Raw genomic sequence first — 23,588 nt, 5'->3', positions numbered from 1 at the left:
GAAAGTTGGCGCTGAGAGGCAGAAGGCACACCGGGAGCCCTCCTCTATTTCAATGCCATGTCTGACAAGCCACATTTTGCTGATGTGGAGCTAATAAGGCCTGGCGGCGAGTGACCTCTGTCCATGCCTGCTGACAGCCTCCAATACGGTTCCTCCACCACCCTCAAGGAAGCTCATGTGTCTTTGCGCATTGGAACAAATTTTGACTCTTGTCATGGGAGGCCATTTCACGTGTCAGATGAACTTAATCACTCAAGCTATCTGATCAAATAGAAGGATGGCAGTGGTATGCTTGGAATGGGAATTACGCGATGTTTGTGTGTGTCGTCTTTATTATGTTTCCAACACTTGCTGCTGTTATATATCTTGACTACCGTAATTTTCGGACTATAAGTCGCACCGGAGTATCAGTCGCACCAGCCATAAAATGCCCAAAAGAGTGAAAAAAAACATATATATGTATATAAGTCGCTCCTGAGTATAAGTCGCCCCCCCACCCTATGAAACTATGAAAAAAAACGCGACTTAAAGTCCGAAAATTACGGTAACTTTTAAATATTTTATACTTCAATAAAAAGAATGATTGGCTTGGTTGATGTTGATGGGACAGAAGTTGAAGAGCATTTCAGACAAGTGCTAATGAATGCAAAGACAACTCGGTGTTGGAAGAAAGTCTCAGCGGAGATGATGATGATTTAATCACTCGTGCTGATGTTTCTCGCTTGCAAATTGTCTTATCGTTTTCATCGCGGGAAACGCGCAAACAAGGCTGATATGTGTCGAGAGACGGCGACGGGAAGACCACCCGTTAAGGCCATGAAAGGAGCCATTATCACTGCAAGAAACAACTCGGAGTGAATTTGTCATAGTCATTTTCTTGTTTTAATTTCTCTTGCCTTATCAAAATAAGTTGCTGGAATGTCAACAAACAAGTGCATTCGTTGTAGTCAGTTATTTTACCTGTTTTCTTATCTAGAAAGGTTACTTGTATAGCTAAGGTGGTTTTTGTTGACATAGATTGTTTTGGTGATTTTTTTTTTTTGGGCTTGGATCCTCTGTCAACCGATCAGCTTTCTCCAACCAGGAGTGCCTTGTTGTTTCATTAGTGTGTTTGTATATAAAGTCCAGGTTTGTTGCTGTCGGAGTCGGTTCATTGTGTTGTTCTTTGTGGCGCCATGATGTGTTGTTTGTTTTTCCAAGTGAAGTACAACTAGGTAAGCTTTTTTTTTGTGTGACAAAATACCCTTTTGAGACTTTTCCGCTCTTGCCTTGTCAACCTGCTTCCTTGTTTTTGTGTCAATCCCGCCACACAAAGCAGTGATTGTGCAATATGTCACAGTTTATAAAAAAATAAATATTTATTGTTTTAAAGATACAGCCAGGGCTACTCGTATCTAAAACTTAAACATAGTTGGTTAGTAAAACCTCACCTAAAATGATTGAATGCCCAAGGTATAACCCATCTATTTATTTGTTTATTTTTCAAGTATTCCTTTTGTATTTTCTGAATGAATTTTTTATGAAGCTGCCACCTTGCAAAAAAAAAAACAACTTTTTTTTTGCTGGTCTTGCAAATATACCAATAGCTCTATGCTGGGCTTTTTTTTTTTTTTTTTTAAGCAACAGACTTTTAAAATGAAACTGACAGGGAAACTCCTTGGGCTTGACCTCTGACTTCAGCTGACCGTCTTTTGTCAACTCACGAGGGATTGGTTTTACCTCAATCCATGTCGACCTTATCTGTCTTTGTCAGATTGCTACTTTTGCGTGACGCTACCAACAAATATGCAATACGCACGCACATCCTCCCTCATCACTTTCCTCTCCCAGGAGCATCCGCAAGGATGTCATTTCTCACAGCATTCTGGAAAACAAAATATACAAACAAATTTATAAAGTCAAGACCACCTAGAGGGAGTCAGCAATCACTACTCGCGTCTTAAAATAAACACTTGTGGTGTCACCAAGGCAGCTGGACTAGTATATACCAACTCAGCATAATAAACAGAGCTGAGTCAAAAAACTGTCAATGTAATCAATTCTTCAAACGATCATTCAATTTTTAACACAGGTGAGCTTTATGTGATTCAAAATTGCAGACGCAGCAATCTAATCGCTAGGAGAAACGGTAGAAACTTTAAAAAAAATGCTTACCTAAGCATGTCATCTTTTTCGTGTTCATGGGAAAAATGTTGAACAAACTCGCAGTTCCTCCTCAAAACACTTTGAGGGAGACGCATTATACTGTCAACTCGATAACAGTAAACTCAAATTCAGACATAACAGAAGACTCTTACCTCTTTGTCTTGCATTTGGCAAAATTACAAGCTGCCTGTATCTTCGGAAAATGATTTACGACTGGCATACTTCTGTTTTGCAAACTTGAGACGACGGAGAGTCATTTTAGAGCAACGGCTGGCATGTGGAAACCGGATGTCAAGTGAAATCGTATACCTTGTTGCTTGCTGATAGATTCCTCCCTGCTCTCTGCAGCCAGTAAAAAGACAAAAATATGAATACCGAAGCTGGCGTACATTAACGTCCAGGGACGTGCCTGCAGGGAGTTTTCCATACAAGAGCTGAACAGGCCTTAAGGTTCTACCGGAGTCTTCCAAATCCCCGAATGCATGTGTCTGTATGTTTCCAAGTGTGTGTACATGCCGCAGACATGCCCCAAGGAACTATAGACATGATATTCTTTCCAGTTAAGAAACTAGTGAACAAATGTTGGGAACTGCTCAGCACAAAAAAAAAAGAGGTTGGAGAGTTATCAGGGTTTTTAAAGCTAGTTCCATTGGCTTTGGTTGTTGCGCAATAAAAAATTTACTGTCTTTATGGCTGAATGTATGATATTGTTACAAGAACGATCAAATCCCCCATTTTGGATATAAATGTTTGGAATCAAGCTATCCAATCACATGTGGATATAAATCAGACATCGTTTTACGATCTGGAACTAGACATGTAGAAATAATAGCAATATAAAATTACAGTTCAGTTTTAATTTAAAAGACATTTTTATATTTGGATATATAACTCTTTTCTGCCTAGAAATGTAGAAATAATAGCAATAGAAAATTACAGTTCATTTTTAATTTAAAGGACATTTTTATATTTGGATATATAACTCTTATCTGTCATTCTGGTATTGGTCCGGGAAAAAAAAAAGTGGCATCGAACATTCCTAGTTAAGATTTTTTAGCTATTGAATATTAATACACAAACAGTAGATTAGTTTCATTGGCACTAAAATAAAAGCAATGTATGGATTTGCAGTTTAATGAGCAGGCTGACCTTGTAACATGTGAAGAATGACAGCAAACTGAAGAAAAACACTGGGGAAGAAATTGCCTGAGAATAAACTCACCCAATTTGGAAGGGATTAATCTCACTTCCTTAGAACCCAGCTGTATCATAAGCTAAATGTTCCCTAAGCTACACAAACCCATTCTTTTGTTTTCTGGGTTTGTCATTAAATTCCCTTCACCCTGTATGCTGTTAGTAGTTAAATGCTGAAAATACTGGGTGGGTTGAGGGGGGGTAGAAAATTCAATTTCACCTTTCACTTCTTTGTGCATGTCGGAAGCTTTTCAGCATTGGAAACCTAATTAAATTACCCTCAAAGGGAGTAGGACTGGAAGCACGACCAGGACACTCGGTCGGTGCACATCCAATGATTAGCGCATCGATTTATTAAAATTGGCCTGCGAGCCAAGACAGGAGCTTTTTCCCGCTGGGGTCTTGTTTACTCCTGACTGAGAGTTGGAACCGCACTGCTGAGGGAGATAATTAGGTAAGAATGAGCAAGCGTTTCCAAGTTACAGTTTCAGCTAGATGTAAGGCTTTGTTTTGTCCATGCCGGTGTGGCAATAATGAAATGCCAACAGTTTGTTATTTTCAAATTTGTGAAACTCGGATATGGAAATTGTAGTTATTGTAGTCCCTATGGGGAAAAACAGACCCAGGATTTGTGCCCATTGCTTGGAAAGATTATTGTACAGTATTTATTAGGACTGCATTTTTAAGACCAAGTATCGAGTACTCATCGATAACGATTACCAATACTTGTCTTTATTTTAATAAAATATTCATACTTCATTTGCCTGGAAGTTGTATGCCAGGCTGGTATCAGTGTGAAGTATCGGAGCTTTTTTATTTTGAGTAGACGTACAATATTGATTTGTGCGTTTATGGTATTACATGAGACAATCTTTTTTTTTTTTTTTTTTTCAACAGAGTATGTCCCATCGAGAATACATGATGAGCTAATGAACTATGACGTCAAACAAACCGTTTTTTTTTTTTTAAATAACTTCACCTCACTTGCCCTCCAGACTGACACAACAATACAGTTGTAAGTCAAAGTGACATGAAACAGGAAAACGTAAGCAGACCGCAGAGGGCACAGGTCGAAATTCCACTGCTTGCTGTTCTTATAATCGGGACTCTGAAAGAAACCGTTGCCCCTGGGGGTCATCAGGATGTCCTGGCAGTATCTTTGTCAGCACGGTTGTTGTCTATGGTCAAAAATACACAAGCATGATGTCACCAAACAATAACTTTATGTTGTGAACTCGTAGAACATTTTTATTTTATGATACGGGTATTTTATTTTAGGAACCCCCTGGCAACCAAATATCACAGAGTTATCTAAGCATCTAAAATAAACACAAGCATGAAGGCCCAGAAGTTAAGAACATATACAATACCTGACTCACTTTGTTCATTCATTCTGGCATAATGCTTTCAGATCAACGTGATAATTTCCAACTTTGTTTAGATCCAATGACGTATTTGTTTCGAGACTGCACCCCCTGATATGTTCTCTCTCAAACATCATGTAATTCAATTTATAATACAAATCTCTGATATAATCTGCCATTTGATACTCCACAATGCTTCTATTGTTCATTGAGTTATAGATGAAGGTCTCGTCAAGCTCACGCTCAACTTTAAATAAACTCATGCCAATGTTATGTGCTGCCTTGCTATTCGCGTGACCTCTCAACAAATACTGAACAATAAATCCACAAATGTTACAGAAATTGGAATGCTTATCGGTCCTTGGTGGATGGAGAGGAATGCCTAATCCAAGGTTATATAGATATGCAGAAAACTATTTTTTGTATGCTCTGGATAATTGGCCCTCTCTCCTTGAATGATTGCGTTATTTCATTTCTCCTCTCGGCTATCTCCGGTACCCCTGGGAGCACTTCGGTGTCAGTCATAGCCCCCACCCCCCATTCCTTCAGGCAGAGGTGTCCTGATCTGCTGACTGAAGTTCTATAATGGTCCCTCAAAGTGTCTCCTGGTGCATAATAAGGCCTTGAATGAAAATGTCATTGCAGTTTTGTTTTTAGAATCTAATGCATGGAATCAATTTATTCTCCCTCTGTGCAAGTATGCAATTTGGCTAATATTTCAAGATCAGCTGTTGCTTTCCTCCTCGCCTGTCCCCTCGCTGATGTATAAAACGAGTGCCAAGAAAAGAGTGAGAGGTATCGGTGAAGGTGTTGTCACTATGCGGAGTCGAGGTTTGAGTGCACGGTGTACGTGACAGAGTGTGAGGTGCAGCCAAGGAAAAAATCATCGCACTTATTTTACCAGTATGATCGCGGTCGGAAAATGTCAAGCCATGAGCACCTGGGTCAACCAGTTGGGGAAACCCAATGTTGCATTTCCTCAGGACTCTCTCATAGTCAGTCAGTGGTCCGGTAAACAGTGGCACAAAAGAGGCAATGATCTTCACTGTGATTGATAACTCCACCTGTCACTTTTAATTTCCTGTCAAGACATTCCTGAAATTGCAAACTTGGTTGTAAATTCCAAACAGCATTTATTTAAAATCAAAAATACCATTACTATGCACCAGCTGTGGCATACTGTATAGAATATCTTTGTTTCCAGATGTTTGTGGATCCATGGGTGACAGCTGTGATTTAAAAGATCAGAATCATATTGGACACTTTTGCCTTCCTGCAAAATATATGGAACAATGCTTTATTATTATTATTTTTTTATACTTCCCAACTTTATAACAAGTAAATATTTTGTTTCCGCTCTGTGCACTAATTTGCGAGCCAATTTTGGGATGTACTACGCGGTGCCATTTCCCCCTTACTTGTGTAACCCACACATGCTACTGCCTTACACTTGCTTAACTTAAGCTTCTCAATTATTTAGGCCCGGATCAATACTCTGCACACTCGTGTAAGAAAAAGGCATGGGGGGAGAAACACATTTAAGCTGGATCAGGATTATGGATTTGTATCAATTTACGTGTGGCCACTCAAGTGGAAATGAGTGGAAAATCCAGCAAAATTCAGCTAAGTGGGAAAGCTTGAAGGCTCAGTTTCGACTGTTTGAGCTGTTTGTACCTTCTCCAGCAATTTTAATGAACAGACTTTGCTGCATTATCTTAATTTCCCTTCAACTTTAACAAGTTCTGTTACATTCAGGTCACACTTTGATGACACCATGTCTAATGAGAGAGGTCCGTCCTTAAGTGTTGGATTTATTTGGAAGGACAATTTGGAGGTTGTTGTGATCTGCAATGATAGTTTGGCTCCCTCTAGAGTTCATTTTGTGAACAGCATATTAAACACTAAAAGCCGAGAGGTGTTATCATTGTTCCGAATTATTAAAACGTCGACCAACATTGCTGAATAGATTGTTTGACCTTTTGTGGGTTTTTATTGTAAATTAATTAAAATCTTTAAAGAAGCAAAAAATGCCTTTTGCAACTGTTTAAGTCATCTGAGATCATAATCCATGCAGCATACTTTAAACATTTTTGCACTCTGTTCCAGACAAAACACAAATGATTAAAGGAAAAACGCAAAATCAAAAATAATCACAGTCAGAAGGTTTCAAAATAGCACGTGTTAAATACACGACAGGGAAATCCTATCCAAGCGTGAGGGTCAGGCATGTAATTTTGAAAAGAAAAAAAAAAGGTTAAATTATAGTTCATCTGACAATACCACCTAAGTCCATCAGAACATCTACTTTAAATCTGAGTTTCCAAATTTTTCAATGTTAGTACAACACACCATGACAGCTTTACACATGAATGATTAATGACGACAGGGGAAACTATTTAGCAGATTTTTTTTCGGCTTGGTTTTCTCATAAATGACCTCATATTTTAAAAAAATAAAATAAAAACTCTGACTCTGCTTTTAACATGTATACAATGTGGCTTTGGGGTGCAAGCTAGTGTAGCATGTCATTTATTTACTGTGGATGGAAAGCAACTCAATCTTCCAAGAGGGAAGCATGCAGCCTGGGCTGTGTTGTTTTTGGCATGATAAGTAGTGATTCACATTTGAAGGAATGATTAGAGGTCATTTCTTCTATAGGAGCAATCCAAACAGACATTTTTTTTTGTTTGAGCTCCAACTTTGTTACTAAACGCTTTTTCCAAATGTTCTAATTGTATATAATGTATGTTAGCAATGTGTTATTTAAAGTTTGTAGTTTATTTGAGGGAATGGTATTTAAAAAAAAAACTATTCATGGTTGGAAATAAAAAGTTGGGTTTTGCTACCATCTAGTGATTGTGGAGAAATATGCAATGAGCTATCTGGTCATGTGATCAATGGTCATCAGTCTGATTATGCAGTTCATCCACAAAGTGTGGTTTACATTTAAGGACTGCAAAACCACGTCATCATATTTTGCTTCACTATAATAAAAGTTAATGTGGTTCTAAAAGTTGACACGATTGATGTAATGGAATGCCAATGTGATATTATATTAAGATAATTGAATTTATGAAATTATTCTGGATTAAAAAATGCACTGAAAACTTATATTAATATTCTGTCCTCATAAGATAATTGTTCTAGTAAACCTAATTAAGCGAGAACACGTTGCCATGATGGTGTCACCCATGCCAGACAATTTGGAACTTACACCCCTCAGGAGACCAATTTCCTGTTTGCCATTTCACATGCCTCATCCATCACAACGTGGTGCCAGAGGCCAGTTGTTAGTGAGCACTGACCCTTAGTCATTTGCTGTCCCGGCTGCTCTCCTCTGGGAAGGGTCAGTCACCATCACGGCACATCGGTATTCTTGCCTAGTCGAGCCCATCGACTGATTGTACATCGGGATGAGGGCCAGGTCAGGACGCTCTAGTTTGCCGATGCTCCCCGTAAACGTCGGCAATTAAATGTTGTAAATGAGCTCCCGGCTTGCTCCTGTTTTCCTTTTGCAAAACAGCATATGAGAAAATAAGATATTTAAGGTCATCAGTGCTAAATGAAGAATGACTGATCCAGTTATATTAAACATATGATCTCATCAGCACCATCCATCGTGTGTGATCATCCGATGATGGGGAAATCATCCTCGGAGTGCCAGTTGTAATTTTACATTATTTAATAGGTGCTTTCAAGCTAGACGTTCTTGAGCGACATCCTCTTGAAGCCTGCTGATATGCTCCTCACATCTTGCGTGAATATAAAGATAACTGATGGCGGCTTGGGAGGGATGCGATAGGAAGTAAGAAATCATTTCACTCGAGCTGAATATAATTCTGACTTCAATCTGTGAGGAAGCAGAGGATGGCTGCTTCTTGTCAGCTGACATGCTGCTGAGACAAGCCACACTGATCATTAGCGTGATCCCCCTCTGACATGGCCATGCCTCCTTGCCTTCATCTTCCTCCTTGTGTGGAGTGTTATCTCCTTCACCCTGCTTCTAATATGCCCATTATTATTGTCTGATGGCAATCAGGCCATTTTAGCCAACAGGAACTTTATAACTCAATTGTAACTGGTATGTGCAGGTGCACTTTTGACACCAGGTGATTGGGAGCTAAAATGAAATTCCTGCCAATGGGGCTTTAAAAGCCTTAAAAGCTGAAAGCCCCACAAGATGAGAACTGCATTTATCACGGCAGTAAACTATCGCTGACAAGCAACCCTAAGGTAGTTCCAAGCAAGCAATCTGATCGGTCAACTTGACACTTAGTAGACACTCAGCATGGCAGCAAAACCCCGGCTGTGCTCAGATGAGAAAGCCTGTCATCACTATAAACATCACCTCGCCATTGATTGGAACACACCCTGATGTTGTTTGTGCTGTGCATGTTTTATGTAATGTCGCACTTGCCTTACACTGAGATTGGATTTCTTTTTCAAGTGGAGAATTGCACTTCAATATATACTCTGAGAAGTTTCGAATATTTTGTCTCCCACGTGCAATTTAATGCTATTGACCCTAATGGACTTTTTATTCTAGCAGTTAGTTTAACCCAGTGCTTCTCAAATAGTGGGGCGCGCCCCCCTTGGGGGGCGCGGTGCTATTCCTGGGGGGGCGCGTGTGACCCTGGGGAACAGGCTTTTTTTTTTGGCAGTACTAGAATAAAGTGTAATTGCGCGTTTACTACAGCAGGGGGCAGTGGCGCTCTCATTGTTACTTCTGTCACGTTTGCGACAGTGCAACATTTTACGACTTACAAGACAAGTTAGGATAGTCACGGTGGGGAGGGGGGGCGCGAATAGTTTTCTTCTTGCTAGGGGGGGCGTAACAGAAAATAATTGAGAAGCACTGGTTTAACCACAGGAGAAAAAAAAAAAGATCCAGTGGACTATTGAATGTCATTTATGGTATGTTGATTATTTTTCATCAAATTGTGTAAACAAATTTTCAGTTTTGGTCTATTAGCTTGGAAATGGAATCCACACAGATATTTTTTACATGAACTTTATGGTCTGCAAGATATCACTGTCAGGATTTCTATGCATTCCAGGGCGGGTGCTATTATGTTCCTTATCAGAGAGAGAAGGTCAGATAGTTTGTCTGGTCTCGCTAGAACAGTCTTTGTTCTCCTCCAGGGTCCCCCCCCCCCACCCCCCACCACAGATCTCAGTCCAGTAACAATGCCAGCGGAGACAGACACTGAAGCTTTATACGTGAATGAATGTTCACTTGTTCATATTGAACCCAACGTGACACTAAGAAAGTAAAATACTGGATCAGACCCTGAGACTTGAAAGTAGAATATATTGATTTGCCTTTATACTCTTCTCACGTTTACCAAAAAACAGCAAATAGGCAGTTTGTTGTTGCTGAGCATCAAATAGTTGCCAGTTTCAAGTTGGGCTGCTTTTTTGTGACCTCTGCCATAAATATTTTATGAAGCACTGACGCTTTTGATCCGTTAGGGGGCACTGTATTATAAAGAAACGTTTTGGAGACTGAGAAATGAGACACAAATGTTTTTTTTTTGGTGTCGACATAGATGAATTTTATCGTGTGGTGTACAATGATATTAATAAGAAATAAATGTGAGGACTATTTCTTTCTTTGTTAACTTTTATTTAAATCATAATGAGCAACTGTTATGATTTCAAGTGGCACATTTATTTAATTCATAGTTGAAGCCAGACTGAACATGCAATATCACATTTACATATTCCCAATTCTTTATTTTGCAAAGTTACTTGGATGAGCAGACTCAAACTTTCTCATTGAGTTATATATATTTTTTTACATATATTGACTGCTATGCAGAATCTGCTAGCAGAATCTCATTGAAAATGCTCAGTAGAAATAATCAGTGATATTTGGAAAGCTCCTGAATTCTGTATACTCCCACATTCAGTCCAGTGGATATGACACAATTGATATTCATTGGTGAGTTGTAAAACACCAGATTCTCGCTTTCACACTTCTTTTTTTTTTTTTTTATCCCCTCCCACAGAAAAATCTTGTAAATTGTCCATCTTGGCTTCTGCATGCTCCGTTTTTGATTTGTCCAAAATTATAATTTCACAGAGTTAGTACAATAGAGAACAGTGAGGATTTCAACCCATAATCTTTTTTCAGAAGACATTTTCTACATGTGGATGAGGAAATGTGTGCTGGACCACAAACCTCAGGTAGAATCTGACCCAATTGTCTGTGATAGATCTCCATTTAAATGCAATCTGACATCTTTCTGCTTTACACGGTGACTATTAAAGTGGGATGAGGTCTCTGGGTAAATGTCTTCACATCACATCTCGTCATTATTCCTACATTTATTAAATTAGGATGATTTATGGCTGGTGTGCATGGAAGGCACTATATTACCTAAATGACCATTTAACTGAACACAGGAATTTCATTAACTTCCGACCTCCTGAGTACAGACTGTGCCGCATCAGTTTAGCTAAAGAAAAAGCGACGGACTGCTTGACGTACATCGTCAGAAGCTCTCACAGGTCACTGAGTTTGGTATGTGGTCAAATACTTTGATCGTAACTGTAACGTATATTTAATGAAATAGCTTTAAGAACAAGAAGATAAAAAAATAAATACATGCGTCAACTGGGTCACATGAGGTGCGGATGGTCTCTACGACATTAGTTGCATATTTTAATAATACAGTTTCTGGAAAGTCAATTGCATTTTAAGGCTGGTATAACATACACCTAAATGCTTTGTAAAAAAAAAAAAAGTACATCTAGTAAATATATTATATAACATATATTATATTTAAAACAAAATAAAACAAATAGAAAATAAAATAATTTTAAAATAATGTAACGTGAAGAACATGAAATGCTGTTCTGTACGTCTGTGACTTCCCTCCCAATTCCCGACTTCTAGGGAGCTGCAGATTCATACAATGAATATAAAGAACTGAGCATGCTGAGATGCATAAATGAATGAGAATGTTCCCCACACCGAGCGAACATAATCAGCCATGTTCCCTGATTGTTCACAGCAGAGCCTCCTTTGAATTCCAAGTGGCCTTTTTAAAACCTATGCAATTCACCTGGGACCTCTAAATATGTGCGTGTGTGTTTGTGTGTGGATGCGCAAGGATGGTGTTGGAAGACCTGCAGCGTCATTTTTCAGCCAGCTTGCATGAGATTTAGTTAAGCCGTCCAGCTTTCTTTGCCTCCACGGGTCATGTAGGATGGACAGGCTGGCTCCATTTGGAAAACTATTCCACTGAAGTAGTTTGGGGGTCAACCCTGCCTCTCTCAGGGTGACACATGTTGGAAAATGGCATTAAATGTGGATACTGTATGTATCACGTCATGCATGACCGGCCTTTGTTTTTCCCAGTTAGAGGTTACGCTTGAAGCTTAATGTGAGGAGCACCGAAACCAGATAGAATGAGAAATTCATTATTATGTATCTAAGCATGTACCTTGGTCCACCTCCATGCGTCCGGAGTGTTTTTTTTTCCCTCCCCCCCTTACCTCTCCTCAGCCGCCTCCATCCCACTGTGCGGGTTGACAGCGCTGTTCATTCCACTTGGGGTGATGATGTAGATGTCATGAATTGTATTGGCAGCTGCCAATGCCGATACAGCATTTTGGAATGAACCACTGTTTCACACAGTATCTTAATGTAATTTACAAGGCGCTCTGCTTCCTGGGAAGACTGGAGGCTGCAGGGTCAGCCAAAGTCGAGGAAACAAAGTAAATATTATGGACAAGACGCCCTTCCGACGGTCATGTTTTGAAGACATTAAGAGCGAGCAAGCGATTGTATGTTGTTGAGGATAAAATGTATGAATCTGAATTTGATTGCATTTATATGACAAGCTGTGAAAGGCCATCACAAAATATTAGATGCCTAAAAGATGTCCTGAAATAAAGAGTCAGGGTGAATTAACCCTGATCCACTTAAATCCTGGCTGTTTTAAAGTCTTATCGGGCAATGTTTGTTGCTAACAATTTGGAAGCAGGACCATCTGAGGAATTTCTGGTGCGGCCAGCCAACTGTCCTAGATGGGTTAGCGGATTGTTTTATTAGGGTAACATTGGTTTTAGTTTACTGATGGTGCAACTGGTTTAAATTATTTGTCACCTCGGGGATTTGTAAAATTGCCAAATTGCATAACATTTTCTTTTTTAGAGATCCGCAATATGCACTTTTAAGCAGCTTTGCGTCCTCCGGCATTCTATCATTAGCCATGAGCAATCGTCTGACGGGCTGTGAGTGCAGCAATCTTTTTTTTTTTTCACTTGATTGTTTGTTGCTCATCAATCTTCAGCGTGCATACACTGACTGCCCTTTCCCTCGGCATTATTCCGACCTTCGTTTGAACAATTAGTGCGGGTATTTTGAAGAAGAAGCAAAAAAAACCTCCGCCATATGGTTTAAGCTTTAAATTTTCGACCACTTTGTCGTTGTGACATCCAGAGTGTCATCCAGACGGCGAATAGCTGTTATTTACAGGTGTGGCATGCCGGGTGGTTTAGTATGCAGGCCACCGTATCAGCGCAAATACAATTTCCTCTCAACAACAAGGTGATTTCCTCTTCAGGGAGCCTGCTTCGGCATGGCAGGAAAGCTTACGGTGTGTGCGGCGAGCTGTTGAATTGTTCACTGAGTCCAAATAGATCAGATGACACAATGTTAGGTTTGTGGGTTTATTAGATTGCAGTGGGGCATAATGGAGCTATCATCACAAGTTGTCTCTGTTGCAGATGGAGCCAGTCAGCACTTCAATGTAATGGGAGAGTTTTTGATGCTTTGCATGATGGCCAAAAAAATCTTTGTGTGCATCATCTTTGGGCTATTTGCAGTTTTATTTTCATGGTGCTGAAATGTGCTAGTCTGATTGCTTCCTTCTTACGAGAAAAAAAAAAAGGTGACATAAAATAGAATGGATTCTCCTTCCATACAAGTGAAAATTTACAAGGGATTGACAATGATAATCCTTAGGTGAAGGTTATCTTATTGCTTTGGACACTCGTGAAGCCACAAGGCTCACAGACTGGTCAACAGTGATGGAGAAACAGTGATATAACGGTCATTGACTTCAGGGAAGAATGGCACACATGGGAGCAATGCTTTTGGCTGCACAAAGCAGTTTGACTAAATTGACGTTTTATGACACAAAGGATCCCACTTTACTACTACGGCAAACATAATGAGTTATGCTGCCTAATACGCTGTGAGGTTCATTTTCGGTATTATGCTACAACTAGGGTAGAATATATATATTTAATATATTTCATAGAAAATTAAAAATACAAATATATAATATATATTATGCTACAACTAGGGTAGAATATATATATTTATATATCAATATATATTTAATAGAAAATTAAAAATACATATATATAATATATATTATGCTACAACTAGGGTAGAATATATATATTTAATATATTTATTTATCAATATATATTTAATAGAAAATTAAAAATACATACCGTAATTTTCTGACTATAAGTCGCGGTTTTTTTCATAGTTTGGGTGGGGGGGGCGATTTATACTCCGGAGCGACTTATATACATATGTTTTTTTTTCACTTTTTTGGGCATTTCATGGCTGGTGCGATTTATACTCCGGTGCGACTTATAGTCCGAAAATTACGGTATATATATTATGCTACAACTAGGGTAAAAAAAAAAAGAATATATATTTAATAAAAATATATATATTTCCTGTCAGAAGAATATATTGTAGAGGATTGTTCTTCTTCCTCTCTTCTTCAACCTTGTTACTATTTTTGCATTGATAAATGAGACCTGTGAAGTGGAGGAACGTCAGATTGTCCAGGTTATATTTGGGTCAGTCCAGCGTTCCAGCACAGAGGCGTGACATACCCACACCGAGCCAGAACTGTCACACTGCTGTGTGCGGGTCAACGCGCTCTGTGCTACCCAAGGCTTTTAGTGCACATGTAAAGTGGAACTCACCTGCATGGAAAATTACCCAGCGTCCTCCCGTCGGTCTCCTTGTCCTTCATTAATTTGTTGACTTGGCCCACAGAGTTACCTGACGGGAATACACATCATCTCCTGAGTCAGTGCTCCAGATGCCAAAATGAGCGTTTGGCATTTTCCTCCATTCCTAGTTTCAAATGATCATGGTCATTGAATTCCTCTAAATGCTACTGTTGCCTTAATGCTGCGGGAGACGTTTATTTATGAGCATTGAAATATGCGTCTGGCCCAGCTTTCTAGACTGACATAGTGCACAATGGCATACATCCAAAAGTGATGGCAGTATTGTATTTCTACTGATTCTTGGTATGTAATTTTATGCAGAGGTCTAATTGAAAAGGGAAATGAATCACAACGGAAAGTGAAAATGAAATTAAAGTGAGGGAGGGAGGTAAGTGTCGGCTCATCCCCAAGGACGGCGTGCCACAAGCAAAAGCCCTTGTTACGTAACCGTTTTCCCTCTGCTCCTTTTGGCAAAGAAATAGAAACACACACACACACACAAACATTCCAGCACAGATTTAAGACACAAATGCCAAGGAAAACAATTAGGCCTAAAATAATAACAGAGTATAAGTTTCTGGTCTAATGTTTCCATCACGTCTACTGCATTTTTATGCAGTGCAAACTATCTTCGATCAATAAATCTGATTTAAAGTCTGTCGACGTTTAATACTTTGTTTTGCAGTCATCGGAAAACAGACATCTGGGCTTAAAACAGCCGTGCGATAATATGCAAAAAAAATAAAAGCTTTAAATTACATTTTTTTATAGATCGCCATAGCGACCACGGACACCTCAGTATTGCTTTATGATAAGTTTTATCCTTATGTCTATATAACTACTTTTTTAAAAATTCATAATAGTGTCACAAATACTATTTATTTTTCTAACTGTTGCTAAATTGAGCCAGACTTGTCAAACCCTCGTTTCCCATCAATGACTCACATTGTGTGGCAATAATACATGCCAGCCTGAGTTATCTCATAATCTCATCTTCTCATCTTGTTCTTTAAGTGGCAACAGTCAGTCAGTGTTGCACGGGAGAGTGCGATTGCACTGCGGGCTTGTCAATAAGCCACTCGTGGCGGCTTCAGGGAAACGGGATGACTCATTATTCCTGTGACATCCCATAGTGCAAGTGTCTGCAAAGTCTTTTTGCCAGGAGCTGCACATCTATTTGACTCTTAAAATAAAGCAGCTAATCAAGTTTCACATGGGGATATACTAACACACCAACCAGTTTATTTTTGCTTTGAGAAAATGGTGAGGGCGCTCCTTGGCTGCATCAAGCAGAGTCACTGTTGATTCAGTCCAGAAGAATTTGCTGTTTAAAGAACAACATGACAAGCTATGAGGAGTTGAGCTTGTCAATACAATACTGGATCGAAACCATCTGGGGAATTTGGTCAAATAGCTGGCTTGCTGATCCGCACAAAGAGAGCAAGATTGGCCTAAATCAGCCAAAGAAAATCTTTGCAACTCCATTTCTTCCACCCAGAGTAAAAAAAAAAATGAGCAGAGTTGTCAGATAAAATTAGTCTTATGAAAATTTTACATTCCACTTATACTGTCCTTTTTGGATTTGTGTTCAAAATGATTGCAATTTTTGACACATGATCTGAAAGTGGCTGGTGAATACAAATCAAAAACACAAAAAGCTAATTCATTTTCACATTTTTGTGTTCAAATGATACTAAAGGATTGTATGGCAACAATCACTGTTTGTGTGTGTGTGTGGCTTGTGGACGCTCCCTCTGACGCACAGGTTGAGTCACTTTCTTAGTAGTACATCCTGTTCCTTCTCATCTTGCCCCCCCCCCCCCCCATCGAACTTCAACCCTTCTCATTCCCTTCATCCTCAGCCTCTGACTCATTTTACCAGTATCCTGTGACAACCAAATGATCACACCACAATACTATCACCACTCTGCTCTCTTTTCTTCACAGACACACACACACACACATTCGGTGGCTACACACAATTGGCCAATGTTAATTCCCTGGCTTAGTCAGCCTGGAAGCAGAGCCCATGCAGGCCCTGCTGGGAAAGAGAGGCCAGGCAAGCCCCAACAGAATGCTAATGATGTCATTAACCTCTGGACTCTGGGTCGGGGGGGAAAGAGGCTCTGAAAGGCAAAGATCACGTCACTCTTTTGCTCACTCATTATGCATTAGAGATGCGGAGCCGTGGGACTTTTATCGAAATGATAAAGTAAGCGTTTTTATTAGATTAGTATATAATGAGTGTACTGATGGTTAGGGCTCACGTTATTGGAGCGTAAATGTTTAGCTAATCAGATATATTTGCAATAAATGCAATTGATTCGCAGAGGTGCTAATTGAAGTAATTTATTTATCTTTGTGTGCCAACCAAAACGTGCAGTATGTTTTTAGAAAATTCAGCAGTTTGCTCAACAGATTTTTTTTTTTTTTAGCGACTATTTTTGGCCATTATATTTCACCCTCCTTCAACAAATTATGTTTGAAGTACCACTAGCCAAGCATTCATGTTTCACATGGTGGGAATAAAAATGTGTGGTTTTGCCATCCCAATGAGAAAAATATGGAGGAATTCCATACATGCACACACATTTGTTAGCTTGTGTATACAATATTTCATCCCTGGAAGGATGCGAGATGAGTTGCCAAAAATAGTAAGGGTGGGTTGTTGGTTAGATGATGCGAGTTGTCTTGTGAGCAACATAAAAATATCCACATGCATTTGTGTGTTTACACATAACTATGTCAAATGGAAACATACAGCATGGAGACAAATGTACTTGAAACACACATAGTCATACACACACAGGAACAGAGCGGAGGAACAGGAAGAGGTTGCTGGGAGGGGGGAGACAAGTGGGCACTGAGCAAACAACACTTAGAGCAGGAAGTCCCAATAGGAAGGTCTCACTGATGGAAAGAAATGAATGTGCGTGTGCACGTTAAGTGGATTCATATTTTTACTCCATCAATATCACAAGTTGGAAATGTCCTTTAGAAGGTGAAAGGTAGTTAACAGAAACATCTGGATTCCTTCTCAACTATGTCGGCTATGGAAAAAAAAAAATGCAGTGAGACATTTTGTTAATAAAGGCATTCAATTGTTCATTTCCAAATGCTAATCCATGTGTCAGGCTTTTAATGTGCTGCCAAAAGCTCAATTATGTCATGGGAAAGGGAAAAGATAAGCTATAGTACAAGTCAGCATAGCCACGTGAAAAAGTTAATTATGGTACCTCAATATGGTTTTTATTTGGTTTCATTTTTTTGGCTTTAAGCAATACATTGCATTTTACTCTAAGGTCATTTCCAAATATAATGTATATGATTTGATGTCACATATTGTATCTGATAAATCTCAGTTTCAATTGTATTCATAAAACTGATGAGTACTGGGTAATATTTCGGATTTGTTCCGACCTCCAGTTTTACTTTCAGCGTTTTCACTGCAGAGGTGACTTGTCAAAATGTCCGTCTGAATGGAACCGAACTCTCCCGTTCATTCATTAGGTTGGAAACTAGTAGAGATTAGTTACACTCAATTGCTTGATGACATGTTTAATCAGCAATCAATTCCACACAATTGACCACATTCATAAAGATCAATTAAACGATTGAAATCAATTCCCAAGATTATATTGCTTTTCTTCTTCATCCATCTACATCATTTATTTAATTTCCCTATCAATTGCAACAACAAAAAAAAATCCCAAAACAAGATCCTAAATGAATTAAATAGAAACACAAATAAAGTCCCACTTATAATGCGGCTGGTTTTGTAGCAAACTAGAATTTCTTTTTAATATTTTATTAGTTACAACTAAAATCTTGTAAAGCCATCATGTTGAAAAACAAGAGGCCCCTTAAGGAATGAATTACGGCTGTAACACTAAAAATGCTCTTTTTATGCCTCTTTAGTTCTTGTCAGGCATGGTAATAAGCCTCCCCCAACACACACACGCGCACACACACACTATCTCTTCTCAGCATCTTCACCAGAAGTGAGATATTGTGTTTCATGGAGGCCATTTCTCACTGTCAGTAATGTACATGAAATCCCACAAGATGGAAGGCTAAGAGCTTTGATTGGCTATAATGCCTTTACCTACTCTAAAGGCTTAAGAGAGGAAATCACATTCAAAGTTGCCCTGCCGTTGCACATCTGGGTCTCTCTGGGCTTTCAGCTTGCAGATGGAAATCTCGTGGTTCAAGAGGCCTCAAATGAATCCTGATCCATCTTGATCTCGTTTATACACTTCGACTAACATTTTCCTTGCCGCAATCGACTACGAAACCTCAAAGCCAGACTAGTCTGGTTCTGGTCAAGCCTATTTTGGGAATAACCGCAGGATGATCTGGTTTAAATTTGGTACCTTTTTATTTCCGTGGTGTAAAAGCTGAAGAATGTGCTGCGGTAATCGGACGACTGTTATCCTTGGATAACCTTGGTTTACTGGTGGAAACCACCAAATTCAAGTGAATTATCAACTTCTCATTTTGGATTTGGTCTTACTATATTTTTAAAAGATTTAGCATTAGGTTGCTACAAACAGACTCCTTGACCTGCAGCAAAAATGCGAATGCTGACAGAGTAGAAATAAATTCCCGGCACATTTCAACTGGCAATTGTGACCTCCTCACCTTCTCCTCTGTTCCTCTCAAGCTCCCCTTTGACACCGGGACCCAAGCCAAGGTGCACTAGATGGCACTGTTTACAACAGCAATGTCTCTCGGCTGCGCAGCAAAAGCAGTCGGCAGCCTCCAATTACTGATTTACAATGCTTTGGCTAATCGAATAAATTGCGCATTATTACAGTTTATAATTACATGACCGCAATAAGCACAGTTAACATCAGGCCATCAGCTCCGATTTCCACAGCTGTTACTGCATTAGATGAGGAAAGATGTGAAACAAGATATCAGATATGGCAATCAATACGAAACAAGAAGATGATAAGATCAGTCAGTGATTATTTTCTTTCTTTTTAATGTCTCATTGTGTCAGTAAATCTGACTGCTGTTATTTGCAAATGCATTTAGCAGCTCCGCGGGGACTGTTTAATGAAAAGTGCAGTCTTATCATGCATTTGTATAAGCTGAATATGAAGCAGCTTTCATTTGTCGTCTTTATCGCCGCCTGTCTGTTTACCGCCTTCTGACTTTTAGACTCTTTTGTTGGCCTTTTGTTTGTCTGCAACTGTTTACGTGTCTTCCAATTCACTATCTCTTTGTGTCGGAGTCATTGGGCAGCTTTCTGACAGGGGTTGAGCATCAAAAAGGAAGAGTGAGACAAGCCCTGTCACATTATGCCGGGGCTTCCTCGATTGGCTTTGATTGAAAGTAGTGATCCAAAACTGATGCCGGGAAGAGGCAAAGCTCACCTCGTGTCAGCGCTGGTTGTTCACTACTGGGTGACAGGCAAGCAGTGGTGACAACGTTGGATACGCTCAGTGGGTTGAGACAACCGCTTCATACCTTGACATGCTCCGTGATAGCTCACTCAGGGTTCGCCGTTGTCTTAACTAGTTAGATTGGGGAGGATTTGTGAGTCATAAAGGTGTTCAATATTGGCTGTGGGAAATTGCCAGCATTTTGTAGTTGGATCCCCTGGTGACCTCTCAGGGGTGTCAAACTCATTTTTTTTTGCGGGCATTGTAGTCGTAGCTTCTTTCGGAGGGCCATTATGACTGTCAACCCAAATAAATGTATGAGCACCTCATATTATATACAGTAAAAGCTACAAAACAAACTGACAACTCGTTTTCAAATCAGACGAGTAAAAACTGGTCAAATATTTAAAGAAATTTGCAATTCTAGTAATGAGTCTTTGCGGGCCACATAAAATGATGTGGCGGGCCGTATCTGGTCCTCGGGCCTTGACTTTGACACCTGTGATCGACATCATAGCATTTCTTTTATGGTTAAATGTGCACCGGCTTATGAGGTGCCATCTCGATGAGCAGATCTACTTTGGGATATTTTCATATATTGCGTGCGCACCTGATTAGAAGACTTCTTTTTTTAATGAATTTATTTATTTGTACAAAATGAATCGATTTTATGTGGAGTAATTCTAACATTTGCACGTCATATACACCAGTAATTCAATTTAATAATGACAGCCCAACATTTAATTTCAATGACTTTTAGTTGACATTACGCCTGTTGCCAAAGCTTTTGGTTTCTAGGACAACACAACCCCCAATTGTAACTCCAGGAAAAAATTTTGGACAGCAGAGGACAGTTCAATGATAAAGAACATTTGGTGATACATGCTAGAAATCTCATCCAATGACTCTCCAATGACATTCTTCCCAAGTCATACACAAGCCAACCAGCAAGTCACCCTGAGATGACGTTCATCTCTTCCTTGACGGGTGAATATTTGATTTCAGGTTGGGTGGGGAGTTCCAATAAATCCCCCATCTTGTCTTCCTCTCGGGCCAATAAAAGTCCGTATTTATCTAGTAGGGAGCAGCCCCGAGATTCATTTACAGCCGCTCCACTATGCGTCATGAACCCGGGGTCACGTATGCATAACCCGGCCATCTGTGTGAACCATGCATCACGGGAGAGATGTAGCATCGGGTGATCCAAAGTGTCTGCAAGGTGTCCTTCCCATGTGTTCAAACCATCCCCCCACTTAAATGTCACACGCTGCCATGGAGATAGACTGATTGGCACATCTCACAGCTCTGAAGAGTGGAATCTCTTCTGTCTGTTGAAGTGCATAAAGTGGATTGAGAGGTAACATGTCCTTGCAAAGGTTTTTTTTTTTTTTTTTGTTTATTTCAAATTGCATGCAGATGCTGCTTTCACTTGACTGTTGTAAATTCATTTGGACTACATAATGGAACTGAAATGGTCTTGCTTTTGTATTATTTTTATTTTTTTCATGATTTTTGGTGAGTTGAGGCCAGGCCAAGAAAGTTCTTCCCCATCAAACTTAGCCTATCATTTCATGATCTGTGTTTTGCTGATTGTCCTTTTGTCTTTATTTATTATTATTTATTATTGCTTCACAAACGTAGCATTCTAAATGTTCACGTCGACATTTTAGGAATTTATCAACTCTAAGAAGGTGTTAAAAATTTCCTCGCACCTTTCCCAGAGGACAGGTTCAGTATTTTGTGATCTTTACTCGGATTTTGTTAGAAACTAATGTCAGCTGACTATAAGTCGCGAGTTTTTTCATAGTTTGGGTGGGGGGGCGACTTATACTCAGGAGCGACTTATATACATATATATGTTTTATTTCACTTTTTTGGGCATTTTATGGCTGGTGCGACTTAAACTCCGGTGCGACTTATAGTCCGAAAATTACGGTATAAGATTCTCAACCTTCCTGTAATTTACACTCCACCAGTTTTATCATACTTTGCCGGCCTCACTCCCACATCGCTGCATTCATCCGTGCCGCATTGCATTAACATTTTTCATCACGTCATTATACGGCATCTTTCCTGACTTTTTGAGTATTTTGAGTTGCCCTGTTTTTTCTATTATGGCAATTATCGTTAATGACTCCTTGAAGGAACTATCGCATTGATTTTATGAATCATACCATACTCAGCCCAGACTCCTTACACCACGCTGGGGGAAGGGAAGTGGAGTTTACACTCTTTCAGTGCAGCATTGGATAGGAGTCAAATGGGGGTGGAGCGTGCCTCAGCATCGTACACATTGGCTTGTGTGTGAGTGTCGCTTCAAAACGGCTGCAAAATCCTTTTGATGCCAAACTGGCTTGTGTTAGGCGAAAACAGCATTTATGTCATTGCCACAATGACCCTTGGATACAAGTTCTGGCAGTTCCGAATATTTGCAGCCAAGCCACTATTCTGAAATATGTTACACTTGATGAATATAGGGGGCGCTCTAGAGCCAAAAGCCAGATTTTTTTCTTTTCGTTAAGTCTTTTCCCAGAGCCTGACTTACTGGCCAATCGTCTCCATTTGTGACCCTTCCATGGTTGCAATGCAAGTGCTTTTGTCTGCATTTCGCCAAGTGATGACTCCTAGCGAAAGCACATGTTGAGATCATTAATTTCAAATCTTGCCAAAACCACTTCCCACACATGCACAGCATTCAGCACTCCCCTCCACGACTCTCTTTTTCACTCGTCAAATGAACACACTCCACTCCCTCGCATTGAACTTCTTTTCTTCACAGTGAACGCAAGAATAAATTTCACTGAATCGAATCACCATGAGGCTTTTTTTGTTACACGTCGTTTCAAAAGACTGAAAGTGGTTGAAGAAAGCAAAAGGTTATGATCAGGGGATGAGACAAGAGCAAACAACTGGCAAAATTCCCTCATATCATTGTTAGTTACAACTAACTTTGTAAACCTGCACCCTTTCAAAGCATCGGTAGATATGAAATATTCAACAGCTGTATTACTATTACAACAGAGAAAAGCGCATGCATGCTCTCATGGCACACTTTTTTTTTTTAATTTAATAAAAAGTTGCCAGCTGATTGGTTGGAATAAGAGTGCTGCTCCACAGCAGGAGACCCTGCCTCTGGAAGCGAAGCGGCATCTCTAACAAGTATCTCAACGTTTGCTAAAAAAGATCTCAAGGGTGGAGGCTGAATGAAAGAAGAATAAAAAAAAAAAAAGGGAATGAGAAAAGCGAGACAGTGAAAAGTGTGAATACTCTTTAGAATGTACGCTGTGTGTGTGTGTGTGCTCTTCAGAGGCGTTGTGTGCTGCAGACAGATCTCTGGCATGGCAAATGCCTGCTGGTCCAGTGTAGAACTGAGCTGGAAGCCTACTCAAAGCCCTTCACCTTCACAGCCTGCCTGGCACGATGCAGCGAGCCTGGCTGGCATAGCGCGATGTTTATCACACAAAGGCCCGATCAAAGAGAGCTACTATCTGGCTCCACCACT

At 39.8% G+C, this 23,588-nt stretch overlaps 2 long non-coding RNA genes across 2 annotated transcripts in view; one reads left to right on the top strand and one right to left on the bottom strand.

Annotated features, from left to right (window-relative positions):
- Positions 1 to 23,588, top strand: part of LOC133143884 (uncharacterized) — an 81,397-nt gene that overhangs the window by 48,694 nt on the left and 9,115 nt on the right. The window lies entirely within an intron of this gene.
- Positions 856 to 2,450, bottom strand: LOC133143711 (uncharacterized). Its single transcript, XR_009710469.1, has 3 exons — positions 2,298 to 2,450; positions 2,155 to 2,223; positions 856 to 1,864 (listed from the first exon to the last, which is right to left on the bottom strand). It is a non-coding gene; the product is annotated as an uncharacterized LOC133143711 (long non-coding RNA).

This window comes from Syngnathus typhle, linkage group LG19, assembly GCF_033458585.1.
Source record: "Syngnathus typhle isolate RoL2023-S1 ecotype Sweden linkage group LG19, RoL_Styp_1.0, whole genome shotgun sequence".
NCBI lineage: Eukaryota > Metazoa > Chordata > Actinopteri > Syngnathiformes > Syngnathidae > Syngnathus > Syngnathus typhle.
Note: the sequence above shows the minus strand (reverse complement) of the source record. Positions and strands in the feature narration are given on the sequence as shown.